The sequence below is a fragment of the Colobus angolensis genome, unplaced genomic scaffold (genome assembly GCF_000951035.1).
Source record: "Colobus angolensis palliatus isolate OR3802 unplaced genomic scaffold, Cang.pa_1.0 Scaffold123, whole genome shotgun sequence".
In the NCBI taxonomy this organism is placed as follows: Eukaryota; Metazoa; Chordata; class Mammalia; order Primates; family Cercopithecidae; genus Colobus; species Colobus angolensis.
In genome coordinates, this window is record NW_012113475.1 from 5,259,300 (window position 1) to 5,281,451 (window position 22,152).

The 22,152-nt window shown below is 33.5% G+C and overlaps 1 protein-coding gene across 2 annotated transcripts in view; it reads left to right on the top strand.

Annotated features, from left to right (window-relative positions):
* GRID2 (glutamate receptor, ionotropic, delta 2) overlaps positions 1 to 22,152 on the top strand; it is a 1,517,061-nt gene that overhangs the window by 1,211,929 nt on the left and 282,980 nt on the right. The window lies entirely within an intron of this gene.

Below are 22,152 nucleotides of genomic sequence, written 5' to 3' on the forward strand. Positions count from 1 at the left end.
TTCACTTTGATATGTAATCTTTACTGGTGATTTAACTTACAATTTCACTATTTTCTAGAGAATGTCATTGCTCTGTTATTTAATATCCAGTCTGCCCAACTCTTAAAACTTGTCTGATTAATTATTTGGCTCTCACTGTTTCAAAATAGAATAATGTTTATTGCATTCCTTACTTGAGACTTGCCTCATAGAGAATGAAATAGTAAGAAAATTGATAGTCTCTTGCAAGCTCTACACATATATTGAAGAGGAGAGATGTTTGTTACAATAGAGACATTATACTTTTGTGCTAATACTTACAACTCTGAATAACATCTTACTTTTTATTACTGTTTTCTGTTGGACCTTCCATTAAACTTCATTTTTCTATTCTAATTTAACTAATCAAAGATTAGTCTAGAACCTTCATCTCACTTGCCCACTTCTAATCTAGCCCTTAAACCTTTTATAAGCATGCTTTTCCCTCTACCTTTCCATATCCAGGGCTCTAAGTTGACCTGTTACTGTATATTTTTCATACTTTTAGTTCATTCATTAATAATTAACTCAGTAAATATTTAATCTACACTAAGTAGAACTTTGCTAAGAACTGAGTGTATGATGGTGAGCAAGAGGGTCTTGGCCATCATAGCGCCACAACAGAAGTCTAATGAGACACAAATGTATAAACACGGGATTACAATTGTGGGTAGAAAGTTCTGTGATAGGATAAGCATAGACTGTTAGGAGAACATAGGTGTAGAAGAGCTTAATATATGTTAATGTCACAGAGAAGGCTTTTAAAAGTAACACTTTATATAGAGAGACAGAGTTAACTATGGAAAGAGCTTCTTGAAGAAGGTGAATGGAGAAAAAGAGACATAAATGGTTAGGATGGAATTTCAGAGCAAGAAGTGAGAGAGAAATTAAGATAGTCCAAGCAAAGGGGAAGTAGTAAAGATGAGGCTGAAGCTACATTTGTTGTTATCAGGAGTTTGAACTGATCCTTGAAATGATCAGATATTTAAAGATAATAAACAGGAAAATACAGGTTCAAATTTTACTCTAGAAATGTTCTAGTTATAATGTAGAGAACAGATTGATAAGTGTTCACAGTAAGAACAGACTGTGAAAAGTGAGACAAATTAAAAGACTGTTGTAATAACTGAGCAAAGAGTTGGTGTGGCTTGCTCAAAGGTAAGGTAGCTTTGGGAGTCAAAAGGAGAGTATTGATGAAATGGAATCCGTAGGTTTTGATTAGCTATAGAGTGGTGTGGGGTCAGTGCTGAAGAAAAAAAAAAGGAGATAAAGTTTTATCCTAGGTTTTTGAATAGAAAATTATGTATATTGGATGTTGATCTCATTTACTGAAAAAATAAAACTGAAAAAAACGTATATGACAGGAGAAATGATACGTTCATTCTGCTGCACATTGAGTTTGAGCTATCTCTGAAACATTCAAAAGAGTATTACTAATGTGTGCTTAGTGGTTTGAAATACTTGTCAGATGCACAAAAGAGACATCTGGACTTAATATATATTTAGGAGATACTGGAATGTAGGAAATTTTGAAGACATGGGAGTGAATGAGATCACACAGAGTAGTTGCTCTTAATTGCAAATTCCTGATTGAGAACCCCTGGCCCACACAAAGCCTAGGATAGAGCTCTAAAGAAAGGAATGGGTAGAGGAGCGCTCAGTGGTGCCTCATAAGGAGTGACTAGAAATGCACAAATGAAAATCAGAGCAGCTAGTGGTATACATTTGGTTGACTGTGTTAAACATTTCAAAGAATCAAATGAAATTAAGGCTTGAAAGGTTTTTGTTGGATTTAACAATAAATTTATTATTGAAGCAAAAAAGGCTTGTCCTTGCCCTGTGATGTCTGAGGTTTCAGCTAGATAATTCAGAGTCCAGAGGCTAAAATCATCCAAAGGCTTGTTCACTTCACTCACATATCTGGTAGTTAATGTGGGTTGCAGCCTAGTGGCTTCAGCTTTTTCTCCACTTGGGCCTCTCCATGAGGTCACTCTGCATGGGATAGTTTGACTTTCTCACAGTATGGTGGTTGATTTCTCCACAGAAAGCATGCCAATTAAAGAAGAATGTTATGTTCCAGGTTGAGAGTCATAAACTTGTGTGATGGTGTGAGTTCCTCTTACAGAAAACATCCTGGATGTACCCACCTCAAGGGTTTTTTATGAGAATTAATGAATGGTTAAAATCGTGAAGTTCTTAGATACAACTTATATAAGTGTCACATGAGTGTTTACTGAATAAATAAAACATAATGAATTAAACTCAGCTGCAGAGAGTTAGGCATATGTGAAAAAGGGATAACAAGACAAATTATTTTCGATCGTTTTGATGTAGATAATGATTGAAATAGTAGGTCGTGGGGGACATGGAACAACTATAAATAGAAGGACCAAGAATGTAAATGTAATGAAAACTAAGAGTAGAAATTGATAGAGTAGGCCTGGCATGGTGGCGCGTGCCAGCACTTTGGGAGGCCTAGGCAGGCGGATCACCTGAGGTCAGGAGTTCGAGACCAGCCTGGCCAACATGGTGAAACACTGTCTCTACTAAAAATACAAAAACTTAGCCAGATGTAGTGGCAGGCACTTGTAATCCCAGCTACTCCAGAGGCTGAGGCTGGAGAATTGCTTGAACCTAGGAGGCAGAAGTTGCAGTGAGCAGACATCGTACCACTGCACTCCAACTGGGGCAACAAGAGTGAAACTCCATCTCAAAAAAAAATTGATAGAATTGTTAGTAGTAGAAGAGAGTAGTAGAGGTCTCAGTAATATTACAGGAAAAGAGTGAAAACGTAATTATAAATGAGTTTTGGAGCCTGTATTTATAAAATAGGACACCTAAGCCTAATTTTTTTTTGAAATGTAATAGACGAGAACAAGTTGTAGGTATGTGAATACAAATTCCAAAAGTTAAGAGTTGGTGAAGGACTTCAAAGCTGATTAAGGAACTGAGAGATTAAAGGGTTAGGTGAACCATCTGTAATGATGGTTTGGATTAGACTGGAGAAAAAGAAATTGAGCCATGTGTCAAAGTTGTGAATAAATAAGGAAGGATGACAAGGATGTTGATAGACATGAGCATTGACCAGAAATAGGAGGTGATATAGCTAGATATAATTAACTTCTATTTTCATCTTACTGCTTCCCATTTATTCAATTTTTCAGTGCATGATTTCAACAACTGCCAATACGCTGATGACTCCCAGATCTACATCATCTATTCTTGAACTTCAGATTTGTATATTCAACTGTTACCTAGGCAACTCTCTGACTATACCAGAGGCACCATAAATTTGAACATGCCAAAAATGGAATTCATTTTATAATTTGAACCTTCTTAGCCTCTCACATTCTCTATTCCAGCTGATCCACCACCAACCATTCAGACTCATGTTAGAAACTGAAAATAACTTTTGATTTCTTCCTCTTTCTCATCTTGTATATCCAGCCATGATCAAGTCCTGTCAATTTTATCTACTAAATATTTCTAGAAGTGGAAATCTCTTCTCATCTAGAAAGATTAGCCTAGATTGTCACCTAGATTGTCACCTAGATTGAGGCTCCCTCATTTTTCACCTGAACTATAGGAGTCTTATAATAAGTCTTTCTTCTTCCAGTGTTGTCTCCTGCAAATATACGATTCACATACTTGCATATATACCCAAGTTATCCATGCCATGGAAAGATGAACACATAATTCCCATTCTTCAGATATTTTTTTGGCTTCCCAATGCCTGCAGTTTAGAAGTCTGAGTTCTTCAGAGTATAAACAATATTCCATCACCTGACTCCTGTCCAACGCTCAGTTCTCATCTCTTATCATTCATGCCCCACATTTAATTGCCCAGTTACTCCAAACTGGTTTTTGTCCCTGACCATAAGACAAGACTCTTTCCTACCTCTTCACCTTGCATCTGCTTTTTCCAATTCCTGGAGTGCCTTTGTTACCAACCTGATTAGACTCTACTCCCACTCCCTGCCTTTATACAGCAAGTTCCTATTCATCCTCTAATTTTTTCTTTTATTTCTCTACTTTCAAGAAGTCTTTCCTGGGATTGAGAACCATCTCCTACACTCCTCAAGATGTATTTATCATAGTACTTATCAACCATAGTATAATTCCTTTTTTTAAACATGTCTCCACCTGAGTCCTTTGAATATAGGATAGTGTACTATTTAATCTGTGTAGTCTCTTTGCTTATAGTTAAGTGCCTTGTACATGTTAGGCATTTAATAAATTCATATTGATAAATTAAAAGAATGGATGCTAAATACTTAACTAAATAAAACATGGAGGTTAACTGCAATATTTTGTTTATTAAATTATAGTCTCAAACAAAATACTAAAATTGTCCGCAAATGACTTAAAACTCACTAAACCAAAAAGAAATTTATTTGTAATGTCCCCACTGAGTTGTTGTAAAAAGCTAAGAGGAGAAGTTTATAAGTAAGTCATCTTCTTAGTTGAAGCCTTTTTTGAAGATGTTGACATGCTTATGAATTCTTTCTGAATATTTTTGGCTTTCTGAATTCTTCCTCCAAGTGACCAAATTTCAATAAATTTTGGAGCACACCCAAGAAAAAAAAATAAATAGAATTACCCATATGGTTAGCATGCTTTTCTAGTTCTATAAACATGCAACAGATAACAAAAATTATAAATATGTTAAATACCTTTCTATCCCACTGCTCCCTTAAATGAGTTGCACAGCCTGTAGGTTGATTGTACATTTATACAAATTATAATGACAGATAATGCTGAATCGCATATGATTAGCTACTTCATCTTTGAAAAGCTGCTATTCTTCCACTTGCTAACAATGAAAAGGTGAATTCATTAAAAGATACTGAAAGCATCTTTATGCTCTGATTAAAAATAAATTAAGAAAAGGCTTATAAACCCTATGGAAAAGAGAATCAATCAGTGACAATGTCCATGTATAGGCAACTGAGTTGGAACTGGTGATAATTTCCAATAAAAATACAGTCTTTTAAGAGGAAGTACAGCTGTTATTTCAGAATTGCAGTCTTCATTGAGCCACTATACCAGATTGAATAGGGATAAAGAGGCATTTCATGTGTTATCAGACAGATTTCTAAAAAAGAGTTCAGGGACAGCTAAAAGCAGAAAAATGTTAAATATATGTGAGTTGTTTATTAATCCTGACATTTTAAAAAATCTGTAACTTCAAAGTATTCCGGAAAAATAGTTCAGGGAATCCAACTGTGCAAAAGCAGTATGGTCCATTATAGAGATAAACTCAGTACATCTGTTTCGCTGGAACATTAAGAGCTTGTGAATTAGGTTGTAAAATGCACGAATGAGAGACCAATTTTATACAAGTTTTGTTGTCATTTTATGTCCTCCCTTATCTCCGTGTCTACATACATCTCCTTGCAATTAATATTCTTAAAGGAAATTGGATTTGATTTTTAGAAGTCTCTTATGTTTAGTTTATTGGCAGTGACTCTTTCTATCATCTGGGCTCCAGGGGACATCATTGACTTCTTCGCAAAAATAGTTGTTTGTAATTTGCTTTCTGTTTATATGCAAAGGGAAATTTTAGAGTTATCTTCAGATGTTTGTGTCTGATTATGGGAAACAGAAATATTTCTAGTCATGTAAAATATTTGAAGCAACTACATATATGTTTATTTAGCAGCAAGCATTTATTAAGCACCAACAATGTGTCAGGAACATGAGTAGCAAAAGGAAAATAAGGAATAACTCTTAACTAGGGTTTAATAAATATTTCTTGAGTATGCTATGTGCCATGCCTGGCCTATATGCTTTGAGTATGACCCTAAATAAGAAAGACATAGTCCTTGCAGGAGTGTTCAACATCACACCAATGGATCTTAACCAAATTGAGATCAAAATAAACCATTTCTGATGAGAGGAGCAGCCAGAATTATTGAAAAGAATAAAGAAGGAAAATTCCTTTGGTAGTTTTCTTAAACATCAAATAGCTCCACAGATGCTAGTGATGAGTAGAAAGCGGGCCTTTAGGAGTGTTAGAAATACTGAAAATAATTTGATGCTGTTGCACAAGAGTTAACATAAAAGACAACCCACTGATTTTGAAATCCCAGGACAATTTTTGGAAGAAAATAAAGAGTTCTTCCTACTGTCAGATGGATCACACTATTATACAGAATACAACTTTCTCATATCCACAAAAAGAAGAATCAGACATTCTTTTCTATTGAATTAGGCAACAGAAGAGATTGTTGAGAGACCATCTCTTTAAAACTTTGCGTAGAAGAATAACTCAAAAAGACATCAATTTTAATAGTATAGATATCAAATATATGAAATTTACCAATGTCCTATTTACAAACTCTCAAAGGATTCAAGCCTTGGAATGCAGTAGCTAAAGCCATTTCTTTATATTGTTACCTAATATTTCACATTCAATTTGAATATAACAAAAATGACATTGATTAGCTCTGTGGTTTACTGACCCTTGTGAACAGAGGAAAAATGAGAGTAATTCCTCGTGACAGGTTAACTCGACTACAAAGACAGGTTTTTTTCTACATTCTGTTCTTACAGGTATTAAATTAAAATGGCTCTCCATAATTTTTATTTAGGCTTAAACAATGTCTCTTGTTGTTGTTAATTGTGATTGGCAGTCCTTAATAAAGGGACCACAATGCATTCTGAGTGCTGTCACATCCACCTGAGAATTTCCCCATGCTGATTTAAAACATGTCAAGGTGCCCATTTTCTTTCTTTTTATCACACACTTCTTCACAACTAATAAAAAAAAGGTTGAACTTTCATGTTGAAAGTGAATGTTCAAATTCTACCAATAGTCAACAGTAATTTGTTTACTGGAAAACAGTGCCATGATTTTAAGCTGTGAATGCATTGGTTTACCTTCCCAATGAACTGTGATGAACTCCTAAGCAATTATGCTATGAACTATATGCATACTATATGGCCTTGAAAATTATTTAGCTTAATACAGACTCTTCATGACCTGAGTCAGAAAATCCTTTCTCATGTTCATCCGGGCTTTTGAAGAGTTAAAATAAATCAAAGAACATGAGGCAAAAATCATATTTCTGCTTATAAAACAAGAACTAGCACAATCAACATCAACTCCTTTGAACTACCTGTGAGTATGTTCCATAATTAAAAGTACTATTTTAGTATTTAACAAAACAAAGAAGCTGTTTCCTAAGAGACACTAAAAAATTGAAGGGTGATTTTGAGAAACTATTTTTAAATCTAAATTTAAATGATAGAACAAGCAGGTGCTATAGATTCTTTAAAATAGTAGTATCTGACATCTGAGTAGAACTCAGTGTTTTTACAGTACCATATTACAATTTCCTTCAGCTTAAGTAATAAAAATGGGAACAAACGTCCCCAACATAAATTTATCCTAGAGCTGATTTAGCATTGCTCTAAGTTAAAGTATTGGGCTCAAGGGACAGCAGGTGGTGGTACAGAACATCATTTAAAGTATTTCAAATATAAATTTGAAAATTCAGTTTCTGTTTGACGTGCCCAAACCTGAATCCATTTCCCCTTTGTATATGAATATGTAATTAGAGGTTTAATAATGATGGCTATATTTTTAAAGCATAGGAAACTGACCAGAGCCTTCAAAAACAAAGTCAACATGTTTTGAAAATTAAGACTCTTAGCATTTAGCCTATCTCTAAAATGCATCCTTATAACCCAACTATCATGGACATGATAGTGTATTTAAAATTTCCATTGTCAACTTTAAAAAATTATTTGTCATAAAGTCCTTATGACATTTTGTTAAATACCCTTGAAAGTGGTACAAACTTTTCTTGATGGTTTTTCACAATTATAAAGCAGAAAAATTTCAATGTGTAATAGAGAAGTAGAAATACACATTATGTACCTCATTATATATATCAATGTCACTTGCTAGTGAACTACATTTTTATGGCAACTTTTTTTGTGTCAAAATTTTAGAAAAGATAAATGCATGACCCACCAGTACACTGTAGACACATAAAATTGTTTTTTGATTTTGACTGCACTCCAAATTTATAGAGTCTCTTTATATTTACAGCTCTGTATCTTAGACTCCAAATTAACAATCCATTTGGGATCACTACACAGTTTATTCTGTCTGCTTCAGTTGTTTTCTAGCAGTTAGTGTTTATATCCACTGTTTAAGCTCTACTTTAGCACGTCCTAAAAGTATATCTTCTGCCTTTACTATTTTAAATTCTTCATTCCCTAGTAAACACCAACTTGGATATTAAACAAGAATTATTTAACTAGTCACAGAGGTGAATAAGCATGATGGCTGTTTTCATGGAGCTTAGAATATACAAGTGACACAAACTAGGAAGCATGCAACTCCATCATAAAATCACAATTATCATGCTAAGAAAACACAAGACACCACGAGCGTGGAATTCACAGATATCCTGCTATTTAGCACACTGCAACTGGGTCAAATACATACTAAGTTGTGTTACTGAAAGAATGGAACACAGACCATGAACCAATTTTTTACCTAGTCACAAAGGAAGACACAAATTGTTCAAATAACTCACTTGATCTTTGCCTCAATAGAGTGTCGGATTATTTAAAATTTTAGTTTATAAAAGTGTATGATTCAGTAACAGAAACATCTAATTAAATTACTATTTTCATGTCTCTGTGTTTCCTTGAGAGACAGCTCAGTTTACAATCCTATTTTTTACCACTTACTAGCTATATATTTGACAAGTTTTTTAACCTCTAGGTGATTCAGTTCCCCAGATAATAATTACTGACTTCATCAGGTGTTTGAGAAAATTAAAAGAACTTATGGATATAACACTATTAGAACTGTATTCATAACATAAAATAGGCACAGAACATTGTAGTTATTTCCTCACTGTTTCTGAAGGCCACAGCAAGAGAGAGAATCAACCATATTGTTTAATCCTTCTATATTCACCATTTACTTCCAGAAAATAAGCATTGGTTTAAAAATGCATAGTGTAATCAAGCATAAGGAAACGTATTAGGAAAACTTGTTTAGCTAATGAAAATGTTTATAGTAAAAACCATATGCTAATAAACTCACAATAACTTTATGTCATTCAAGCAAATATGAAAAACTACAAAAACATTTTTCCCTGTTTAAGCGTGTCATTACTACGTGCTTTTATGATAGACTATAGCCAGGAATACAAATTAATGAACCCAAATTGAGTGGAATTACAAGTTGTGATTCAAGATGTTTGCAATTTATATAGTAAATCCTTTGGGTCTCATAAAGACTTAGATTTTGGGGGGATTAATATCGTATAAAAACAGTACACTTAGGGATTTGTTTTGGGAATTATATCTTGAGGTTTGCAACTAAAATAGCACAATATTAAGCATAAACATTACAGGAAGGCTAATTATTCTAAACTAAGCAATGTTCACAAACTGCCACTGATAGCAGTCTGAAACTATATGGGCTTTTTCCAGTTAAAATGATGATGATGATGATGATGATGAAATTTCTTTTTTAATTTTGGTGTTCTCATAGTATTGATGCAGGGCAGGCAAGCCCCAAAGTGGAGCTTAGCCTGCTGGGTTCTTGGTTTTGCTCAGGAAAGAATTCAAGGGCAAGACAGAGGTAGAAGAAAACTGCTTTATTGAAGAGGCAGTGTTGTTACAGCTCTACCACTGCCGCTGTAGAGCAAGGCTACCCTCTGGGCAAAGAGTAGCAAGTCAGGGCAGCTTTGCAGTCATATTTATAACCCACTTTTAATTGCATGTAGATTAGGGGAGAGTTCATGCAGAAATTTCTAGGGAAGGGGTAGTAACTTTTGGATCACTGGGTCATTACATGGAAAGGGGCGGTAACTCCCGAGCGTCGCCATGGCGATGGTAAATTGACTTGACAGGCTGGTGGGCATGTCTGATTATAAGCTGCTTCTGCCCTGGCCCTGTTTTAGCCAGTCCTCAATCTGGTTCAGTGTCTGAGCTCTGCCTCTGAGTTGAATCCCACCTCCTACATCAGTATCAATAGTAAAAACTAAAATGTTTTATAATTTTAAAATATGTTAATAACTGTTTGATAGTTTAATATGTTCATAAAACTAAAAACAATCTTGTCAATTATATATAAACATAACCTACATTAAATATGGATTCAAAGAAAGCCGTTAAGCTTAACAGAATTACTGAACTCTGGTTTCATTGTAAACTTAAATGTAATACGTATTGTAAATACCTATGAAATACAATTTAACATATAAGAAAGTTATAAAGCATCTTGTTAAGTATCTATTCCCACAATTTTATGTTATTGCAACACTAAAATATACCACGCCAGATCTGAAGACAAATTCTCAATAAAAAGTGAATTTTGTGACTTTGATCTGAGAAAAATCAAAGTTCATGATAGTATTCTGAGTTCAGTTTGAAGCGAAGAACATGCCATGCCAGATTGCAAAAGTTGGTTCTGGATTTAAACCATCTTTGACATTAGTTAATTAATATAAACAATCTGAAAATAAATTAATTTATACTATTAAAATTGTTGAAAAGGAAAACTATCTTTAGAAGTTTTTTCCAAATATTGTTTTAATACTGATTTTGCTGAGAACAATGACCAAGTTCCTAAATCAGCAACCAATTTTTGCCTAAAATAATTTTTAAGAAGTCTGTATTTCATATAAAGGTGATTCAAGCTTTGTTGGCTTTTAAATTTTAAAATAGTATGGCTTCTTCACATAATTATGTACAAAGCTATAAGGAACTGTTGATGGCATTCTATTCTAACTTAGATCCTCTTTGATACCATTATAGTCTCTTCTAAATATAAAAGTAATTTTGCTATATCAGCAGGGACTGTCCACAAGTACCATGCTTCTGTGTTATTGTTGTACTGATTAAAGGGTTAAGTCCACTTAGCCTTTAGTCCTCTGCCTTATATCACCACCCAAGGAGTGCTATAATCCTCTAGAAATGCATTGCCTGCAGTGTTGCACTGCTTCATAAATCACTCTATCCTTACTTATCTTTCTCTTGACATATATCTAGCAGCAGGAACCATTATCCTGTGACACTGTTAAGTTCTATTGACATTTTCTCTTAATTAACTACACTAATTTTTACACTGGAAATAAACTTCCTTTATTTAATGCTGTCTTAAACAAAGGAAGTGTTAAACTTGTCATGCGTGCATCGTCATATTTTGAAATAAGTGAAATGTCTTTGTTACCTTTCCAGAAGACCAGTTTATTCTGCTGAGAAAACAAGTTTGTACTTATAGAATCATATTGCATCATTTCTTCTAAACTCATCAGACATCTTAATGAATATATAAGAGCCCCAAAATATTTGTCTGAATTCCTATGTGATACATATCCCTTCAGTCATTTGAACAAATTTTACTTAGTTTCATAAATTGAGAAAAGCATTTTTTCACATTAAGCATATATTATATATCTTAGAACCTAGTGTTTTGTGTCTAAATTAAAGATCATTCAACACTTAGTGTATGTAATGTGCCAGGCACTATTCAGGCTGTTGGGGCTATATTTGTGAGAAAAACACATATATATTCGTGCCTTCATGGAGCTCATCTTCTAGTAGAGGGAGACTGGTAACAAATAATAGCCATGATAAATAAATAAATAAACTACATATATCAGAACTCAAATGCTATAGAAAGAGTAGTTCACAGTAAGGAGAATTGGAAGTATGTATGGAACTGTTAACAATTTTCAATTTGTTGCAGTAAGCCTCTTTGAGACTTTGATATTGAACAAAATCCTGAAGGATAGGAAGGAATACGCTTTATAGATAGATACCTGGAGGAAAGATGATAAGGTATAAGGAAGTGTGTAAGATGCAAAGTTTCTGCTTGAAGAGGCCAGAAGGATAGTTTAGTAGGAGGTGAGGTCAGAGAGGTCCATGAGTTCAGATAAGATTGACCTTTGTAGACTTTCCCATTTACTCTGAGAGGAATGGAGAATTATGGAGTGCTTTAAGAAGAGAAGTGACAGGACAAACATTTACACAAATATGTAATTGTAATGGAAGGCATTGACAAACTTTTCTAGACCTATTTTCCACATCTGGCATATTTAAGGATTTAATACTTGCTTCAAAAATATAGATTTATATCTAAAGGAGTTATGACTGTATTTTATAGGTATACAAATGTACACCTATTTAGGTAGATATATGCTGGTTGCAAAATACAACCAGTCATTGTACATTTTAAAAACTTTACCTCCAAGATCCAGCCATAATGTTTCCTACTCTGCAGATCAGGCACATGTGGTTAGCCATTTTGGAACACATGTTAACAAGTAAATCAAGAGATACATCTCATTCCCAGCTGTATTTGTAGTGATGACTCCTGAAGAAGGCCATTCTTTTCTGAGAAATCTTCCCTGGTCCTTTTGGTAGAGAAGGTACAGAGAGAAAGCAAAAGTGCAAGCATTTTCAGTTTATTTTTTTCTTCTCAGTCAGCCTACTTTCTTTCTGGGAAGAATAAATGCAATTTCCCAAAATTAGTTTACCTGTTTACTTGAAATATATTTGGTAAGAAATATACATCTGTATATATGGTAAAAAATTCTTTGCTACATCAAATCAATCTACTAATAATGCCTTTCAGAGTAGAATTAAACGAGGCTTTCTCTTTAGAAAATTCTTCCTGAAAAGAAATTAAATTGACTGCATTTATTATTTTTATTTATTTAAAATGTATATATACCTTCTATTTATCCATAAAGATCTTAAAATCTGCTAACATTCATAATAGCAGTACATTCTTTTGTTTCACTCACAGAAAAAAAAAAGAATAACCTTCTATCTCCAATCTTCCTTACCAAGGCCAGCTCTTTCCATTTAAAAATGTCTTGATTTTTAAATTTGCAGTCATTTGGTCACAAAAGGCCATCTGGAGTAAAAGATTAAATAGACACTAGCTTCAACCACAGTAGGAATCTGTAAACTCAGCATTATCCTTCAGAAAACCTTCCTTTGAAAATGATGTACAATTCTTCCATTGGGGCTGCACCTAATCTCTAAGCTATCGAGAAAACAAGGTCAGATCTTCTGTTGACACAGGAAATAGTGCAACTGGCCCCCTGTAGTTATTGCAAATAGTTGTATAGATTAGTGACACTTCTGAAAAACTAAATATCCTTAAATGGGTCTTTAATATTCAATCTTCTAAATACAGGAAAAGGTTTAGGTTAAAAAGTGAAAATTAAAATGTTCACTCTGATGTTCATTGATTTTTAATTTTTTTCTTCTGAGCTGTTATTGACCCAAGTGACATTCTACAAATGCTGACTTAAATTAGGTTAAGCAAGTTGAAAATTATATTTGATGATCTGAATAATTCATTAAAAAGGATAAGCATATAAAAGCCTAGTTTAGTAACACATACACATTTTTATAATAGTGTAAGATATTGAATCTGACCACATACAGTGTCCAGGATGGACACTTTGAAGTTGGAAGGAGTAACTTTCTTGCTACTAAATTATATACGGTACATATTTAACTGATGAACCAAAAGAGAGTGATTTGGCTAAGTAAAAGTCATTCCCAGCACTAAAAGGCAATTTAACATGCATTTACACCCGGGAAACTTAGGAAATGAACAATAATTGCAGAGGTCAAACTTGTAAGCTGGCTGTGCTTACTTGTTTCACTCCAAGACTTGACAGCAATGCAATTTAATCCTCAAATCTGTGATTACCTGAGACTATCATTAAATTGAGGGAGCTTATCAACTAAGAAAACTATGAAGAATTGCACTAGTTTATATCTAAGGTGTAGATAATTCTGTTTACCAAATGAATATTATCATGATGTGTTGTGAGTTTATAACTTAACATATTACATTCGTGTGTGTATATGCACACATATATCTTATTTCTCCTTTAGGGGACTATCTCTCCCTGGTTTTTCGTGTAGTTTCATAAACTTTCTAACACTAATTAACAAAGTTAAAAACAAATATTGTGCAATGCACAGATGGCAGAAAGTAACCAAAAGTGTATGATTTCAAAAACAAACATCTACAAGCTATATTCTTATGAATTTATTTTTAAATTTTAAGTATTAGCTAAACAGTCTTAAGAGCCATTTTCATGTAAAATAGTACATTTTTATATTTTCTTTTATGATATTGTAAAATGTGACTCATTCTTAGTGATATTAAAGCAAACAAGTAACAATGTTAGATGTGCGTTTTTGTCTACTCTATTTTACAAATCTTTTAGCAATATAATTAAAAATATTTGAAATCAGGGAATTCAAAGGAAGTGAGGGAATGAGAAAAGCCTAGTGGAATGAAGATATTCTCCTTTATTAAAATATAGATTTAATTTTTAAATGGGAGCATCTGGCATTAGTGAAATAAAATGTAACAAACCTCACAGATAAAACTTTGTTATGAAAACTCTTTTCTTTCCTTCGTTTGCTTCTGTGCAGATGATATTTTGATAATTTCCTCTGAAAGTAACAGAGGCTATGCTGCTGCTTATAGATAGGCTGTAACGGGGAGAAAACCCATTATCTTTCAATTCTTAAACTGTCTCTTCATAAGATAAGCATTTCAGAAACTGTTGCATTCCATAACTCACTTTCTATTTTTATCCCTCAGTTTTTAGTTGACTAAATTACCAAAAACAAAAGTGATGGTGCAAATTCTCTAACAGGTCTGAGGGATTTGAAGACTCAAATGAAGCTTACAGAGGTCCCAACTGGCTAATCTAGTACTTTTCATCTTTGATTTGGTGTGTAATTGGTTATCAAGATGTGTTTGCTAGAAAATTTACCCTTTACACAGAGAAATGTGGAAATTTTAGCTTGAAACTATTCTCAAGATTATACATATTTTTCAAGTTTAAGACATATTCCTTATTCATTACTTTATTCATTGTTATTTCTTCTCCTGAATTCAATTTTTTTTTTTTTTTTTTTTTTTTTGAGACAGAGTTTCACTCTTGTTGCCCAGGCTGGAATGCAATGACGCAATCTCAGCTCACTACAACCTCCGCCTTCTGGGTTCAAGCGATTCTCCTTCCTTAGCCTCCAAAGTAGCTGGGATTACAGGCACATGCCACCACGCCAGCTAATTTTTGTATTTTTAGTAGAGATGGGGTTTCTCAATGTTGGTCAGGCTGGTCTCGAACTCCCGACCTCAGGTGATCTACCTGCCTTGGCCTCCCAAAGTGCTGGGATTATAAGCGTGCTGGCCTCCCAAAGTGCTGGGAGGCTGAGGAGGGCAGATCGCCTGAGGTCGGGAGTTCAAGATCAGCCTGACCAACATGGAGAAACCCCATCTCTACTAAAAATAAAAAATCAGCCGGACATGGTGGTGCATGCCTGTAATCCCAGCTGAGGCAGGAGAATCATTGACCCCAGAAGTCAGAGGTTTCAGTGAGCCGAGATCACGCCATTCATTGCATTCCAACCTGGGCAACAAGAATGACACTCCATCTCAAAAAAAAGTTAAAATTTTAACAGCAAATGATCTCTCAGGGTATAACTTTTAACCACAATTAAAGAAATGTTAGATTAGACTTTATCCATATACATTAAAAATATGAAATACTACTGAGTATATAATTCCTTTATTTAAAGCAACAATAAGAGCATTTCATTCACATAGCTAAATGGTCAATGTGGTAGATATTCTCCTTATTTATCCTGAGTTTAAAAGATAAACTTATCAGATAAAAATGAGGAAAGGGAGTATTCCAGACATTTCAAAGTTTAAGATGGTAAACACTGTGAGGATGCCATTTTTGCATATGAATGGAACAAAGGTTGGAGATAAGACCAGAGAAAATGTTCTGGAGAAAGACCAGATTACAGAGATGCTCAGGTAAAACACAAAGAAAATCGACTTTATGTTACAGAAGATAGATATTCATTAAAGATGTTTCATCATAAAACTGGCCCAATAAAATTTATATTTTAAAACTGGGTTGTTTGGAGACAGTATGAAGCATGATTTGAAGGTTATGAGACTGTCGAAGCAGAATAGCTGAAGGAATGCAAAGCTGGAAAATCAACCACCACTACCACCACAAAAACGGAAGAAGGAATAGAAAAGAGAATAAAGCAGAAACACACACGACAGGACTTAGTGCCTGAAGGGGTGTCAAAAAACCGTAAATATATTAATATGTATGCAACAGTGGTTTCATACTGCACATAATGCTGTTAAAATTAAATTACTAGTACATCCTTGACAACTATTTTTTTCTTTAGCTATTTTTTCTGTAGCATTATTTATTGTCTATATAAGACTGTATTATTTGTATGTGTATACATAAATATTTCTTTGCCAACTTTCTTATTATTACATGTCTATACAATTATAAATAATCATTCTAGTGGTTCAATCTTTGTGCACATCTATGGTCATTTTCTGAAGGAACTATCCTAGGTATGTAGCTTCTGAGTTAAATGATGTGTATACATCTAAGACATGATACTTTCAGCCAAACATTGTACCATACTTCGTATTTTTACATTTCAACAATTAAAATCACGTAAGTTTTAATAGACTTTAAAAATATTTATTTAGAAAAGTAATAGTAAATTAAAATAATGTAAAATTCAGCTTTATATTACTGTATCCCACTAGATATTGAGAAGAAGCTTAAATATATTCAAACAGTTGAAACTACTTGGACATAAAACATGAGAACTCTGCACACCTTAAAAATTACCTAAATCATTTGGACAAAAATATTTGAAATTTGTTACTGATAATGTAAATGTTAAAAACACAGACAAAAGGCAGACGGAAATTTAGCTCAAACCTTTATATGTGTATTCTTGGTGTTTATAAAGGTATAAAATGATACCACATATTGCAAGAAGGCTATAACTAATTCATATTGCTTCCTCAGTTAATATCTTCACATTAAAACTACCCGAGATGTCTATTTTTTGAATAGCAGCTTGAATTTTCAAATATTGTAAGAATCTCTTATGTATTGCCATATGTGCATAGAAAAAAATTTTAAGTCTGTGAAACTTGGAAAAAGCAGCAAATACATATTTTTTTTCTATTTTCAATAAATTTATGCAGCGAAGCAGGGTGAATGAATGCCTTTAGGGAAAAGGAAAGCAAAAAAGTAACTCACCATTTTGTTTGCATGTACAATTTGTACATTGAAAAAGCTGTTCACTAGCATATAATCTATTATATGTAAGATTATGTAAAAAGTTATTTGCCTAAGTAATTAAAAAAGAAAATATAAAAACAATTTATAATTCCAATACTGAGTGCTTAGAATTTTCTTATGATTCAATTAGAAGTTTATATACTACTGTTAAAATAGAGAAATGACAGGTGCACTTGTTGAGTTATCACAAGAACATGAAGTTAAGATATGTTGAGTTTGTGTCCTTTGTAGGGACATGGATGCAGCTGGAAACCATCATTCTCAGCAAACTATCACAAGAACAGAAAACCAAACACCGCATGTTCTCACTCATAGGTGGGAACTGAACAATGAGATCACTTGGACTCAGGAAGGGGAACATCACACACCGGAGCCTATCATGGGGAGGGAGGAGGGGGGAGGGATTGCATTACGAGTTATACCTGATGTAGATGACGAGTTGGTGGGTGCTGACGAGTTGATGGGTGCAGCACACCAACATGGCACAAGTATACATATGTAACAAACCTGCACGTTATGCACATGTACCCTAGAACTTAAAGTATAATAATAATTAAAAAAAAAAAAAAAAAAAAAAAGATATGTAGAATCACAGCCTGCCTCCTAGAACAACTCTGAGGACAGAATTATTCACCTATTACTTCTCTTATGTATTTGTCATTAGAATATCTTCTCATTGCAATATCACCTTCCTTCTATTTTCTTTACATCTTCCAAGATCATCAATTAATTACATTGGTTATGTTTTAAGTTGACGGCTTTTTAGAACCATCTAAATAATTTGGTCTTAGTAAATTATTTCCAACTCAAAATAATAATGGGGAATTTTTCTGAGTCTTACAGATAAACCCTTATTCTGTTTGTTTTAAATTTATTTGCTTGAACCTGCCCTAAATTTTTAGTGTAGGAAGCCCATGATCTAAACCTATTTATTCTAGTCATTGAGAAGAATAGAGGGAGAAAACAAAATGGAAATAATAAATCAGAACCCTTGGTGGAAGAAGTGGTGCATGTACTGTGAGGCTGAGACACCAGGAGGCTTCCTAAATTCTCTGACATATGTCACTCCCTGCTTGGTTTTCTCCCTTCCCTATGATAGCCTGTGATCATATATTGTATTATTTGCCACTCCTCTATGATATTCATCTTGGGTTAGGAAACCCAGTATTGCTTTTCTAGTCACACCATAAGGCTGTTGTGGAAATTAAGAATACACTTCCAAAACACTTAAAACAATGCATAATGCCTTAGTAAATGCTTAGCAAATAGAGGCTTTCATATTTTGTTTCCTGACCTTTGCTTTGTAGTCTCCAACTCTCTGATCTTGACCAGAGTTTAACAAGTTTTTTGTTTTGTTTTGCAACTTCACCCTGATCCCCTTCCTTCCTGACCCTACTTCCTCTTTGTTACATCCATGGTTTTGATTTACTGCTTCAGCCCAGCGAAATAACCTTGTTTCCTGATTTTCCTATTGCTCATCAGTTAACTCAAGTCCCTAACTCAGTGACTCCAGAGACTCTAAATTGAAAGTGTAAGAACTTCCTGGAAAAATTATTTTACCATTTTTAAATCTCTTATTCAAAAGAATATGTTGAAAAGAAATCAGAATAGAATCAATTTTAATCTTCAAATCTTTTTGATACCCGCCTAAGAACTTAAGCATAAGAGCTCTGTGAAACTGAAAATTATGGAAGAAGAGAAAATTCAAAATTAGGAAAGCTGATATTGTTTTGTAAGACTAGATTCATAATGTTAAATGATTCCCTTTTTCTCCATCAAATTATAAATCTGATGTATGTCAATAAAGTCATTTTAATTTAAAACTAATCTCCAGTGGTGGTTAACAGGTTGCTGGTTTTAAATGACAATTTGGAGGCTTAAAAATGTATTTTAGACTTACTTTTGGCCCTTTTGTCATTAAAACTGATTGAAAATGTATTGGCATTCTCTGACCCTTTAGAACTAATGACATACTTACGCATAAGGCATAGTTTAGTAACCAGCCTCAGAAATTCCAAATTAAAAACTTCACTTTGAGATCCATTTCACTTTGATTCCTGTTGACAACTGCCGCTTACCCTTTGAACTTTCATGCTTCTGGGACTGGCAAAAATGGGTGCAATTTTCCTCAGAACTACTGATTGATTGAATCTCTGAAAAATGGGGTTGCTAATGGCACTAGAATTTATATAGTGGTTTTATATAGTGGCTTAGGCCTCACTATAATTATTTTAAAACATTAAAAGCTAATACATCACTAGAGAGTGGCAGGTTCTGACTCAACTGCAATCTTGCTTCATGCTGTTTGACAAACGAGTAGTCATCTAGGCAATATTTCCTCTTTCAGTGCCTTTCCCAGCCCTCATTTCATTGCCAGGTCTATGGTAAATCAGTAGATCAAAAAAAGGTATAAAAAGAAAAGAGAATAATTTTTGAGACCTTCTGCAAAGTAGCATTTGTATATATGTAAAGAATCATACTGTATTCCTTATTCAGGCCATGCATTGTGTTCTTCCTTTGGTTGTTTGTTTACTTTATTGGTGAGCAAATAGGCAATTGATACATAATGATGTGTTAAAAGTAGAAAACAACACATCTACAGTGTAAATCAAGTAATTTAATACACAAAATATATAAAAATACATGAAGTGTTAGATATGGTGGAAGTGAGAAGAACACAGAGATGATATATAAATTGTCTTTTAAAATTGCAGTGTATCCCTCAATCATACTATCTGAAAGCCTTCTGAAGATATTAAGGGATTTGTTTCGATATCTTTCCCTCTTTTCAATTGAATTTCTAAACTTTCAAATGTTTTAATTTTGTAATATTAGATAGAAAATGCTTTCTACTATACATTTAAGCCTTTTTCCAGAATCCTAGCCTTACACCCTTATAAAATATCTAGCATATCTAAAGGCAAACCAGGAAAGAAAGAATTAGGCTACTTGGTTTGTCCTTTTTGTTTTTTAACAAAACATCTAAAATATCAAAATGGAACAGATATAAGAGCATGAATACAAAAGGTGAACATATTTCTAAATATATGTGTGTGGTTTTGACAAAATGCTACCTAGTGGAAACAATACATGTGATGGGAAATATTCTGGGAGTCAGTAAGTGTTTAGGATATATTCCTCTATCTTCTTTGAAACTTATCCTCATATCAGTGTTCTGAAGATATAGTCTTATCTTTATCATTAACATTTATGAAGGTAGTTTTGATAGATACTGGAAAAGAGAACAGAAAAAGAAATAAATACATTTTTGTTGCATATAAAAATAATGGGAAATTTAAGGAAGATATGTGGCAGACTGTCTTAATCCATTTTGTTTCACTATCACAAAATGTCACAGAGTGGGCATGACATAATAAATGAAATTTATTTTATAGTTCTGGAGGCTGGGAAGTCCAATATCAAGGTGCTGTTATCTGGTGAGCACCTTCGTGCTCCATCATCTCATGGTGGAAGGCAGAGGGGCAAGAGAATGTGAGAGAGCCAGATAGCTTTCCAGAAGTAGCCAGAGAACAAGAGAAAGCTGAACTCACTTTTGTAAAAACCTGCACTTGTGATAATGAACCTACTCCTAAAATAATGATATTAATCTATTCATGGGGGCTCTGCCCTTATAGCCTAATCACCACTTGAAAATTCCATCCGTTAAGACTGTCACAATAACAGTTAAATTTCAATATAAACTTTGGAAGGGTCATTCAGCCACAGCACTGACCCATTCTGCTTTGTGTTAAACCTGTTTTGATTATCCATTAATATTATGAGATGCAAACCTATGAATTAGTGGAAATTCCAATTAACAGCCAGAAATACTACCTAGCCTTTCAACCAAAGCATTCAATTTCAGACATTCAGAAGCTTATTTAGAAATACTCTCTTAAAACATATAAAAGAACTTCTAATTTTGATGTCATTTCAGAATCTGTAAAAGAGTAAACTTACCACTTAAAAATGGATTTAGCAGCCCCATAAAAAAGAAATTTGTTAATTAATGTTCTGGAAAACTTGTTTGCCTGACCCAATAAAGTTCTTGTATAACAAGCTACTTTTCAATGGATGTAGTGCATTTCATTCATACTATGATCAGACTGTCCAGTAGAACTGAATGCAAAGCAATTAGTACAACAAAGGAATAAAAGGTTTTATTAAATGAGACCTAGAGATAGAATTTACAAAAAGGGTTTCTAAATGCTATCCCTGCCACTATCCTTGGAGACAGGAAAGTTAATCAATTTGTGGTAGGGAATTATGGTAAACATTATGTGTATTACCCATATGTTCTTAACATTGCACTTAAGAGAGTTTATATTTCAATGCAGCACTTACTTCAATATTTTGTACTATTAATTAACATACAACTGTGTCAAATTATAAATAACCCACCTTGCAAACTGGAAACCTGAAATCTGTGATTGATATTCAATGAGCTCTTTTATTCCCTAGCTCTTTAGAAACAGTGGGAATTTTATATAGGCTAGAGTAACAAAAGCATTGTGAAAGTAAAAAGCTGCCAAGTAATACGTTTTTGTGTAATACAATGCAATTTACTTCTGATATGAATTATAGCAATTGGCACTTAAAAGTTAAAATCAGCCTGTAAGGTTTATGTGTGGTAACTGGCACCCATTTAATTTGATTATAATTTTTAATTTAGCATTTTTCATATCTGCTCATCAGAAATATTTTATGGTATTGGGTTTGGTAAAACAATCTTAACTGCTTGTATTAAGTGAAGTTTCAAAAATTATAAAGATCATCTCCTGTAGGAAGTTCTAATGTTGAAATAACATTTTTATTTGCTCAGAACATTCTTATTTCAAGTAAATATGTATAGATGGCATTTGTATGTATAAAAGAACTCTATATATTTAAAAGTAGATTAAATGTGATAAAATTAAATTATATAATTTCATATTATTAAATTAACATGTTAATGTTAAATATAAACATTTAATAT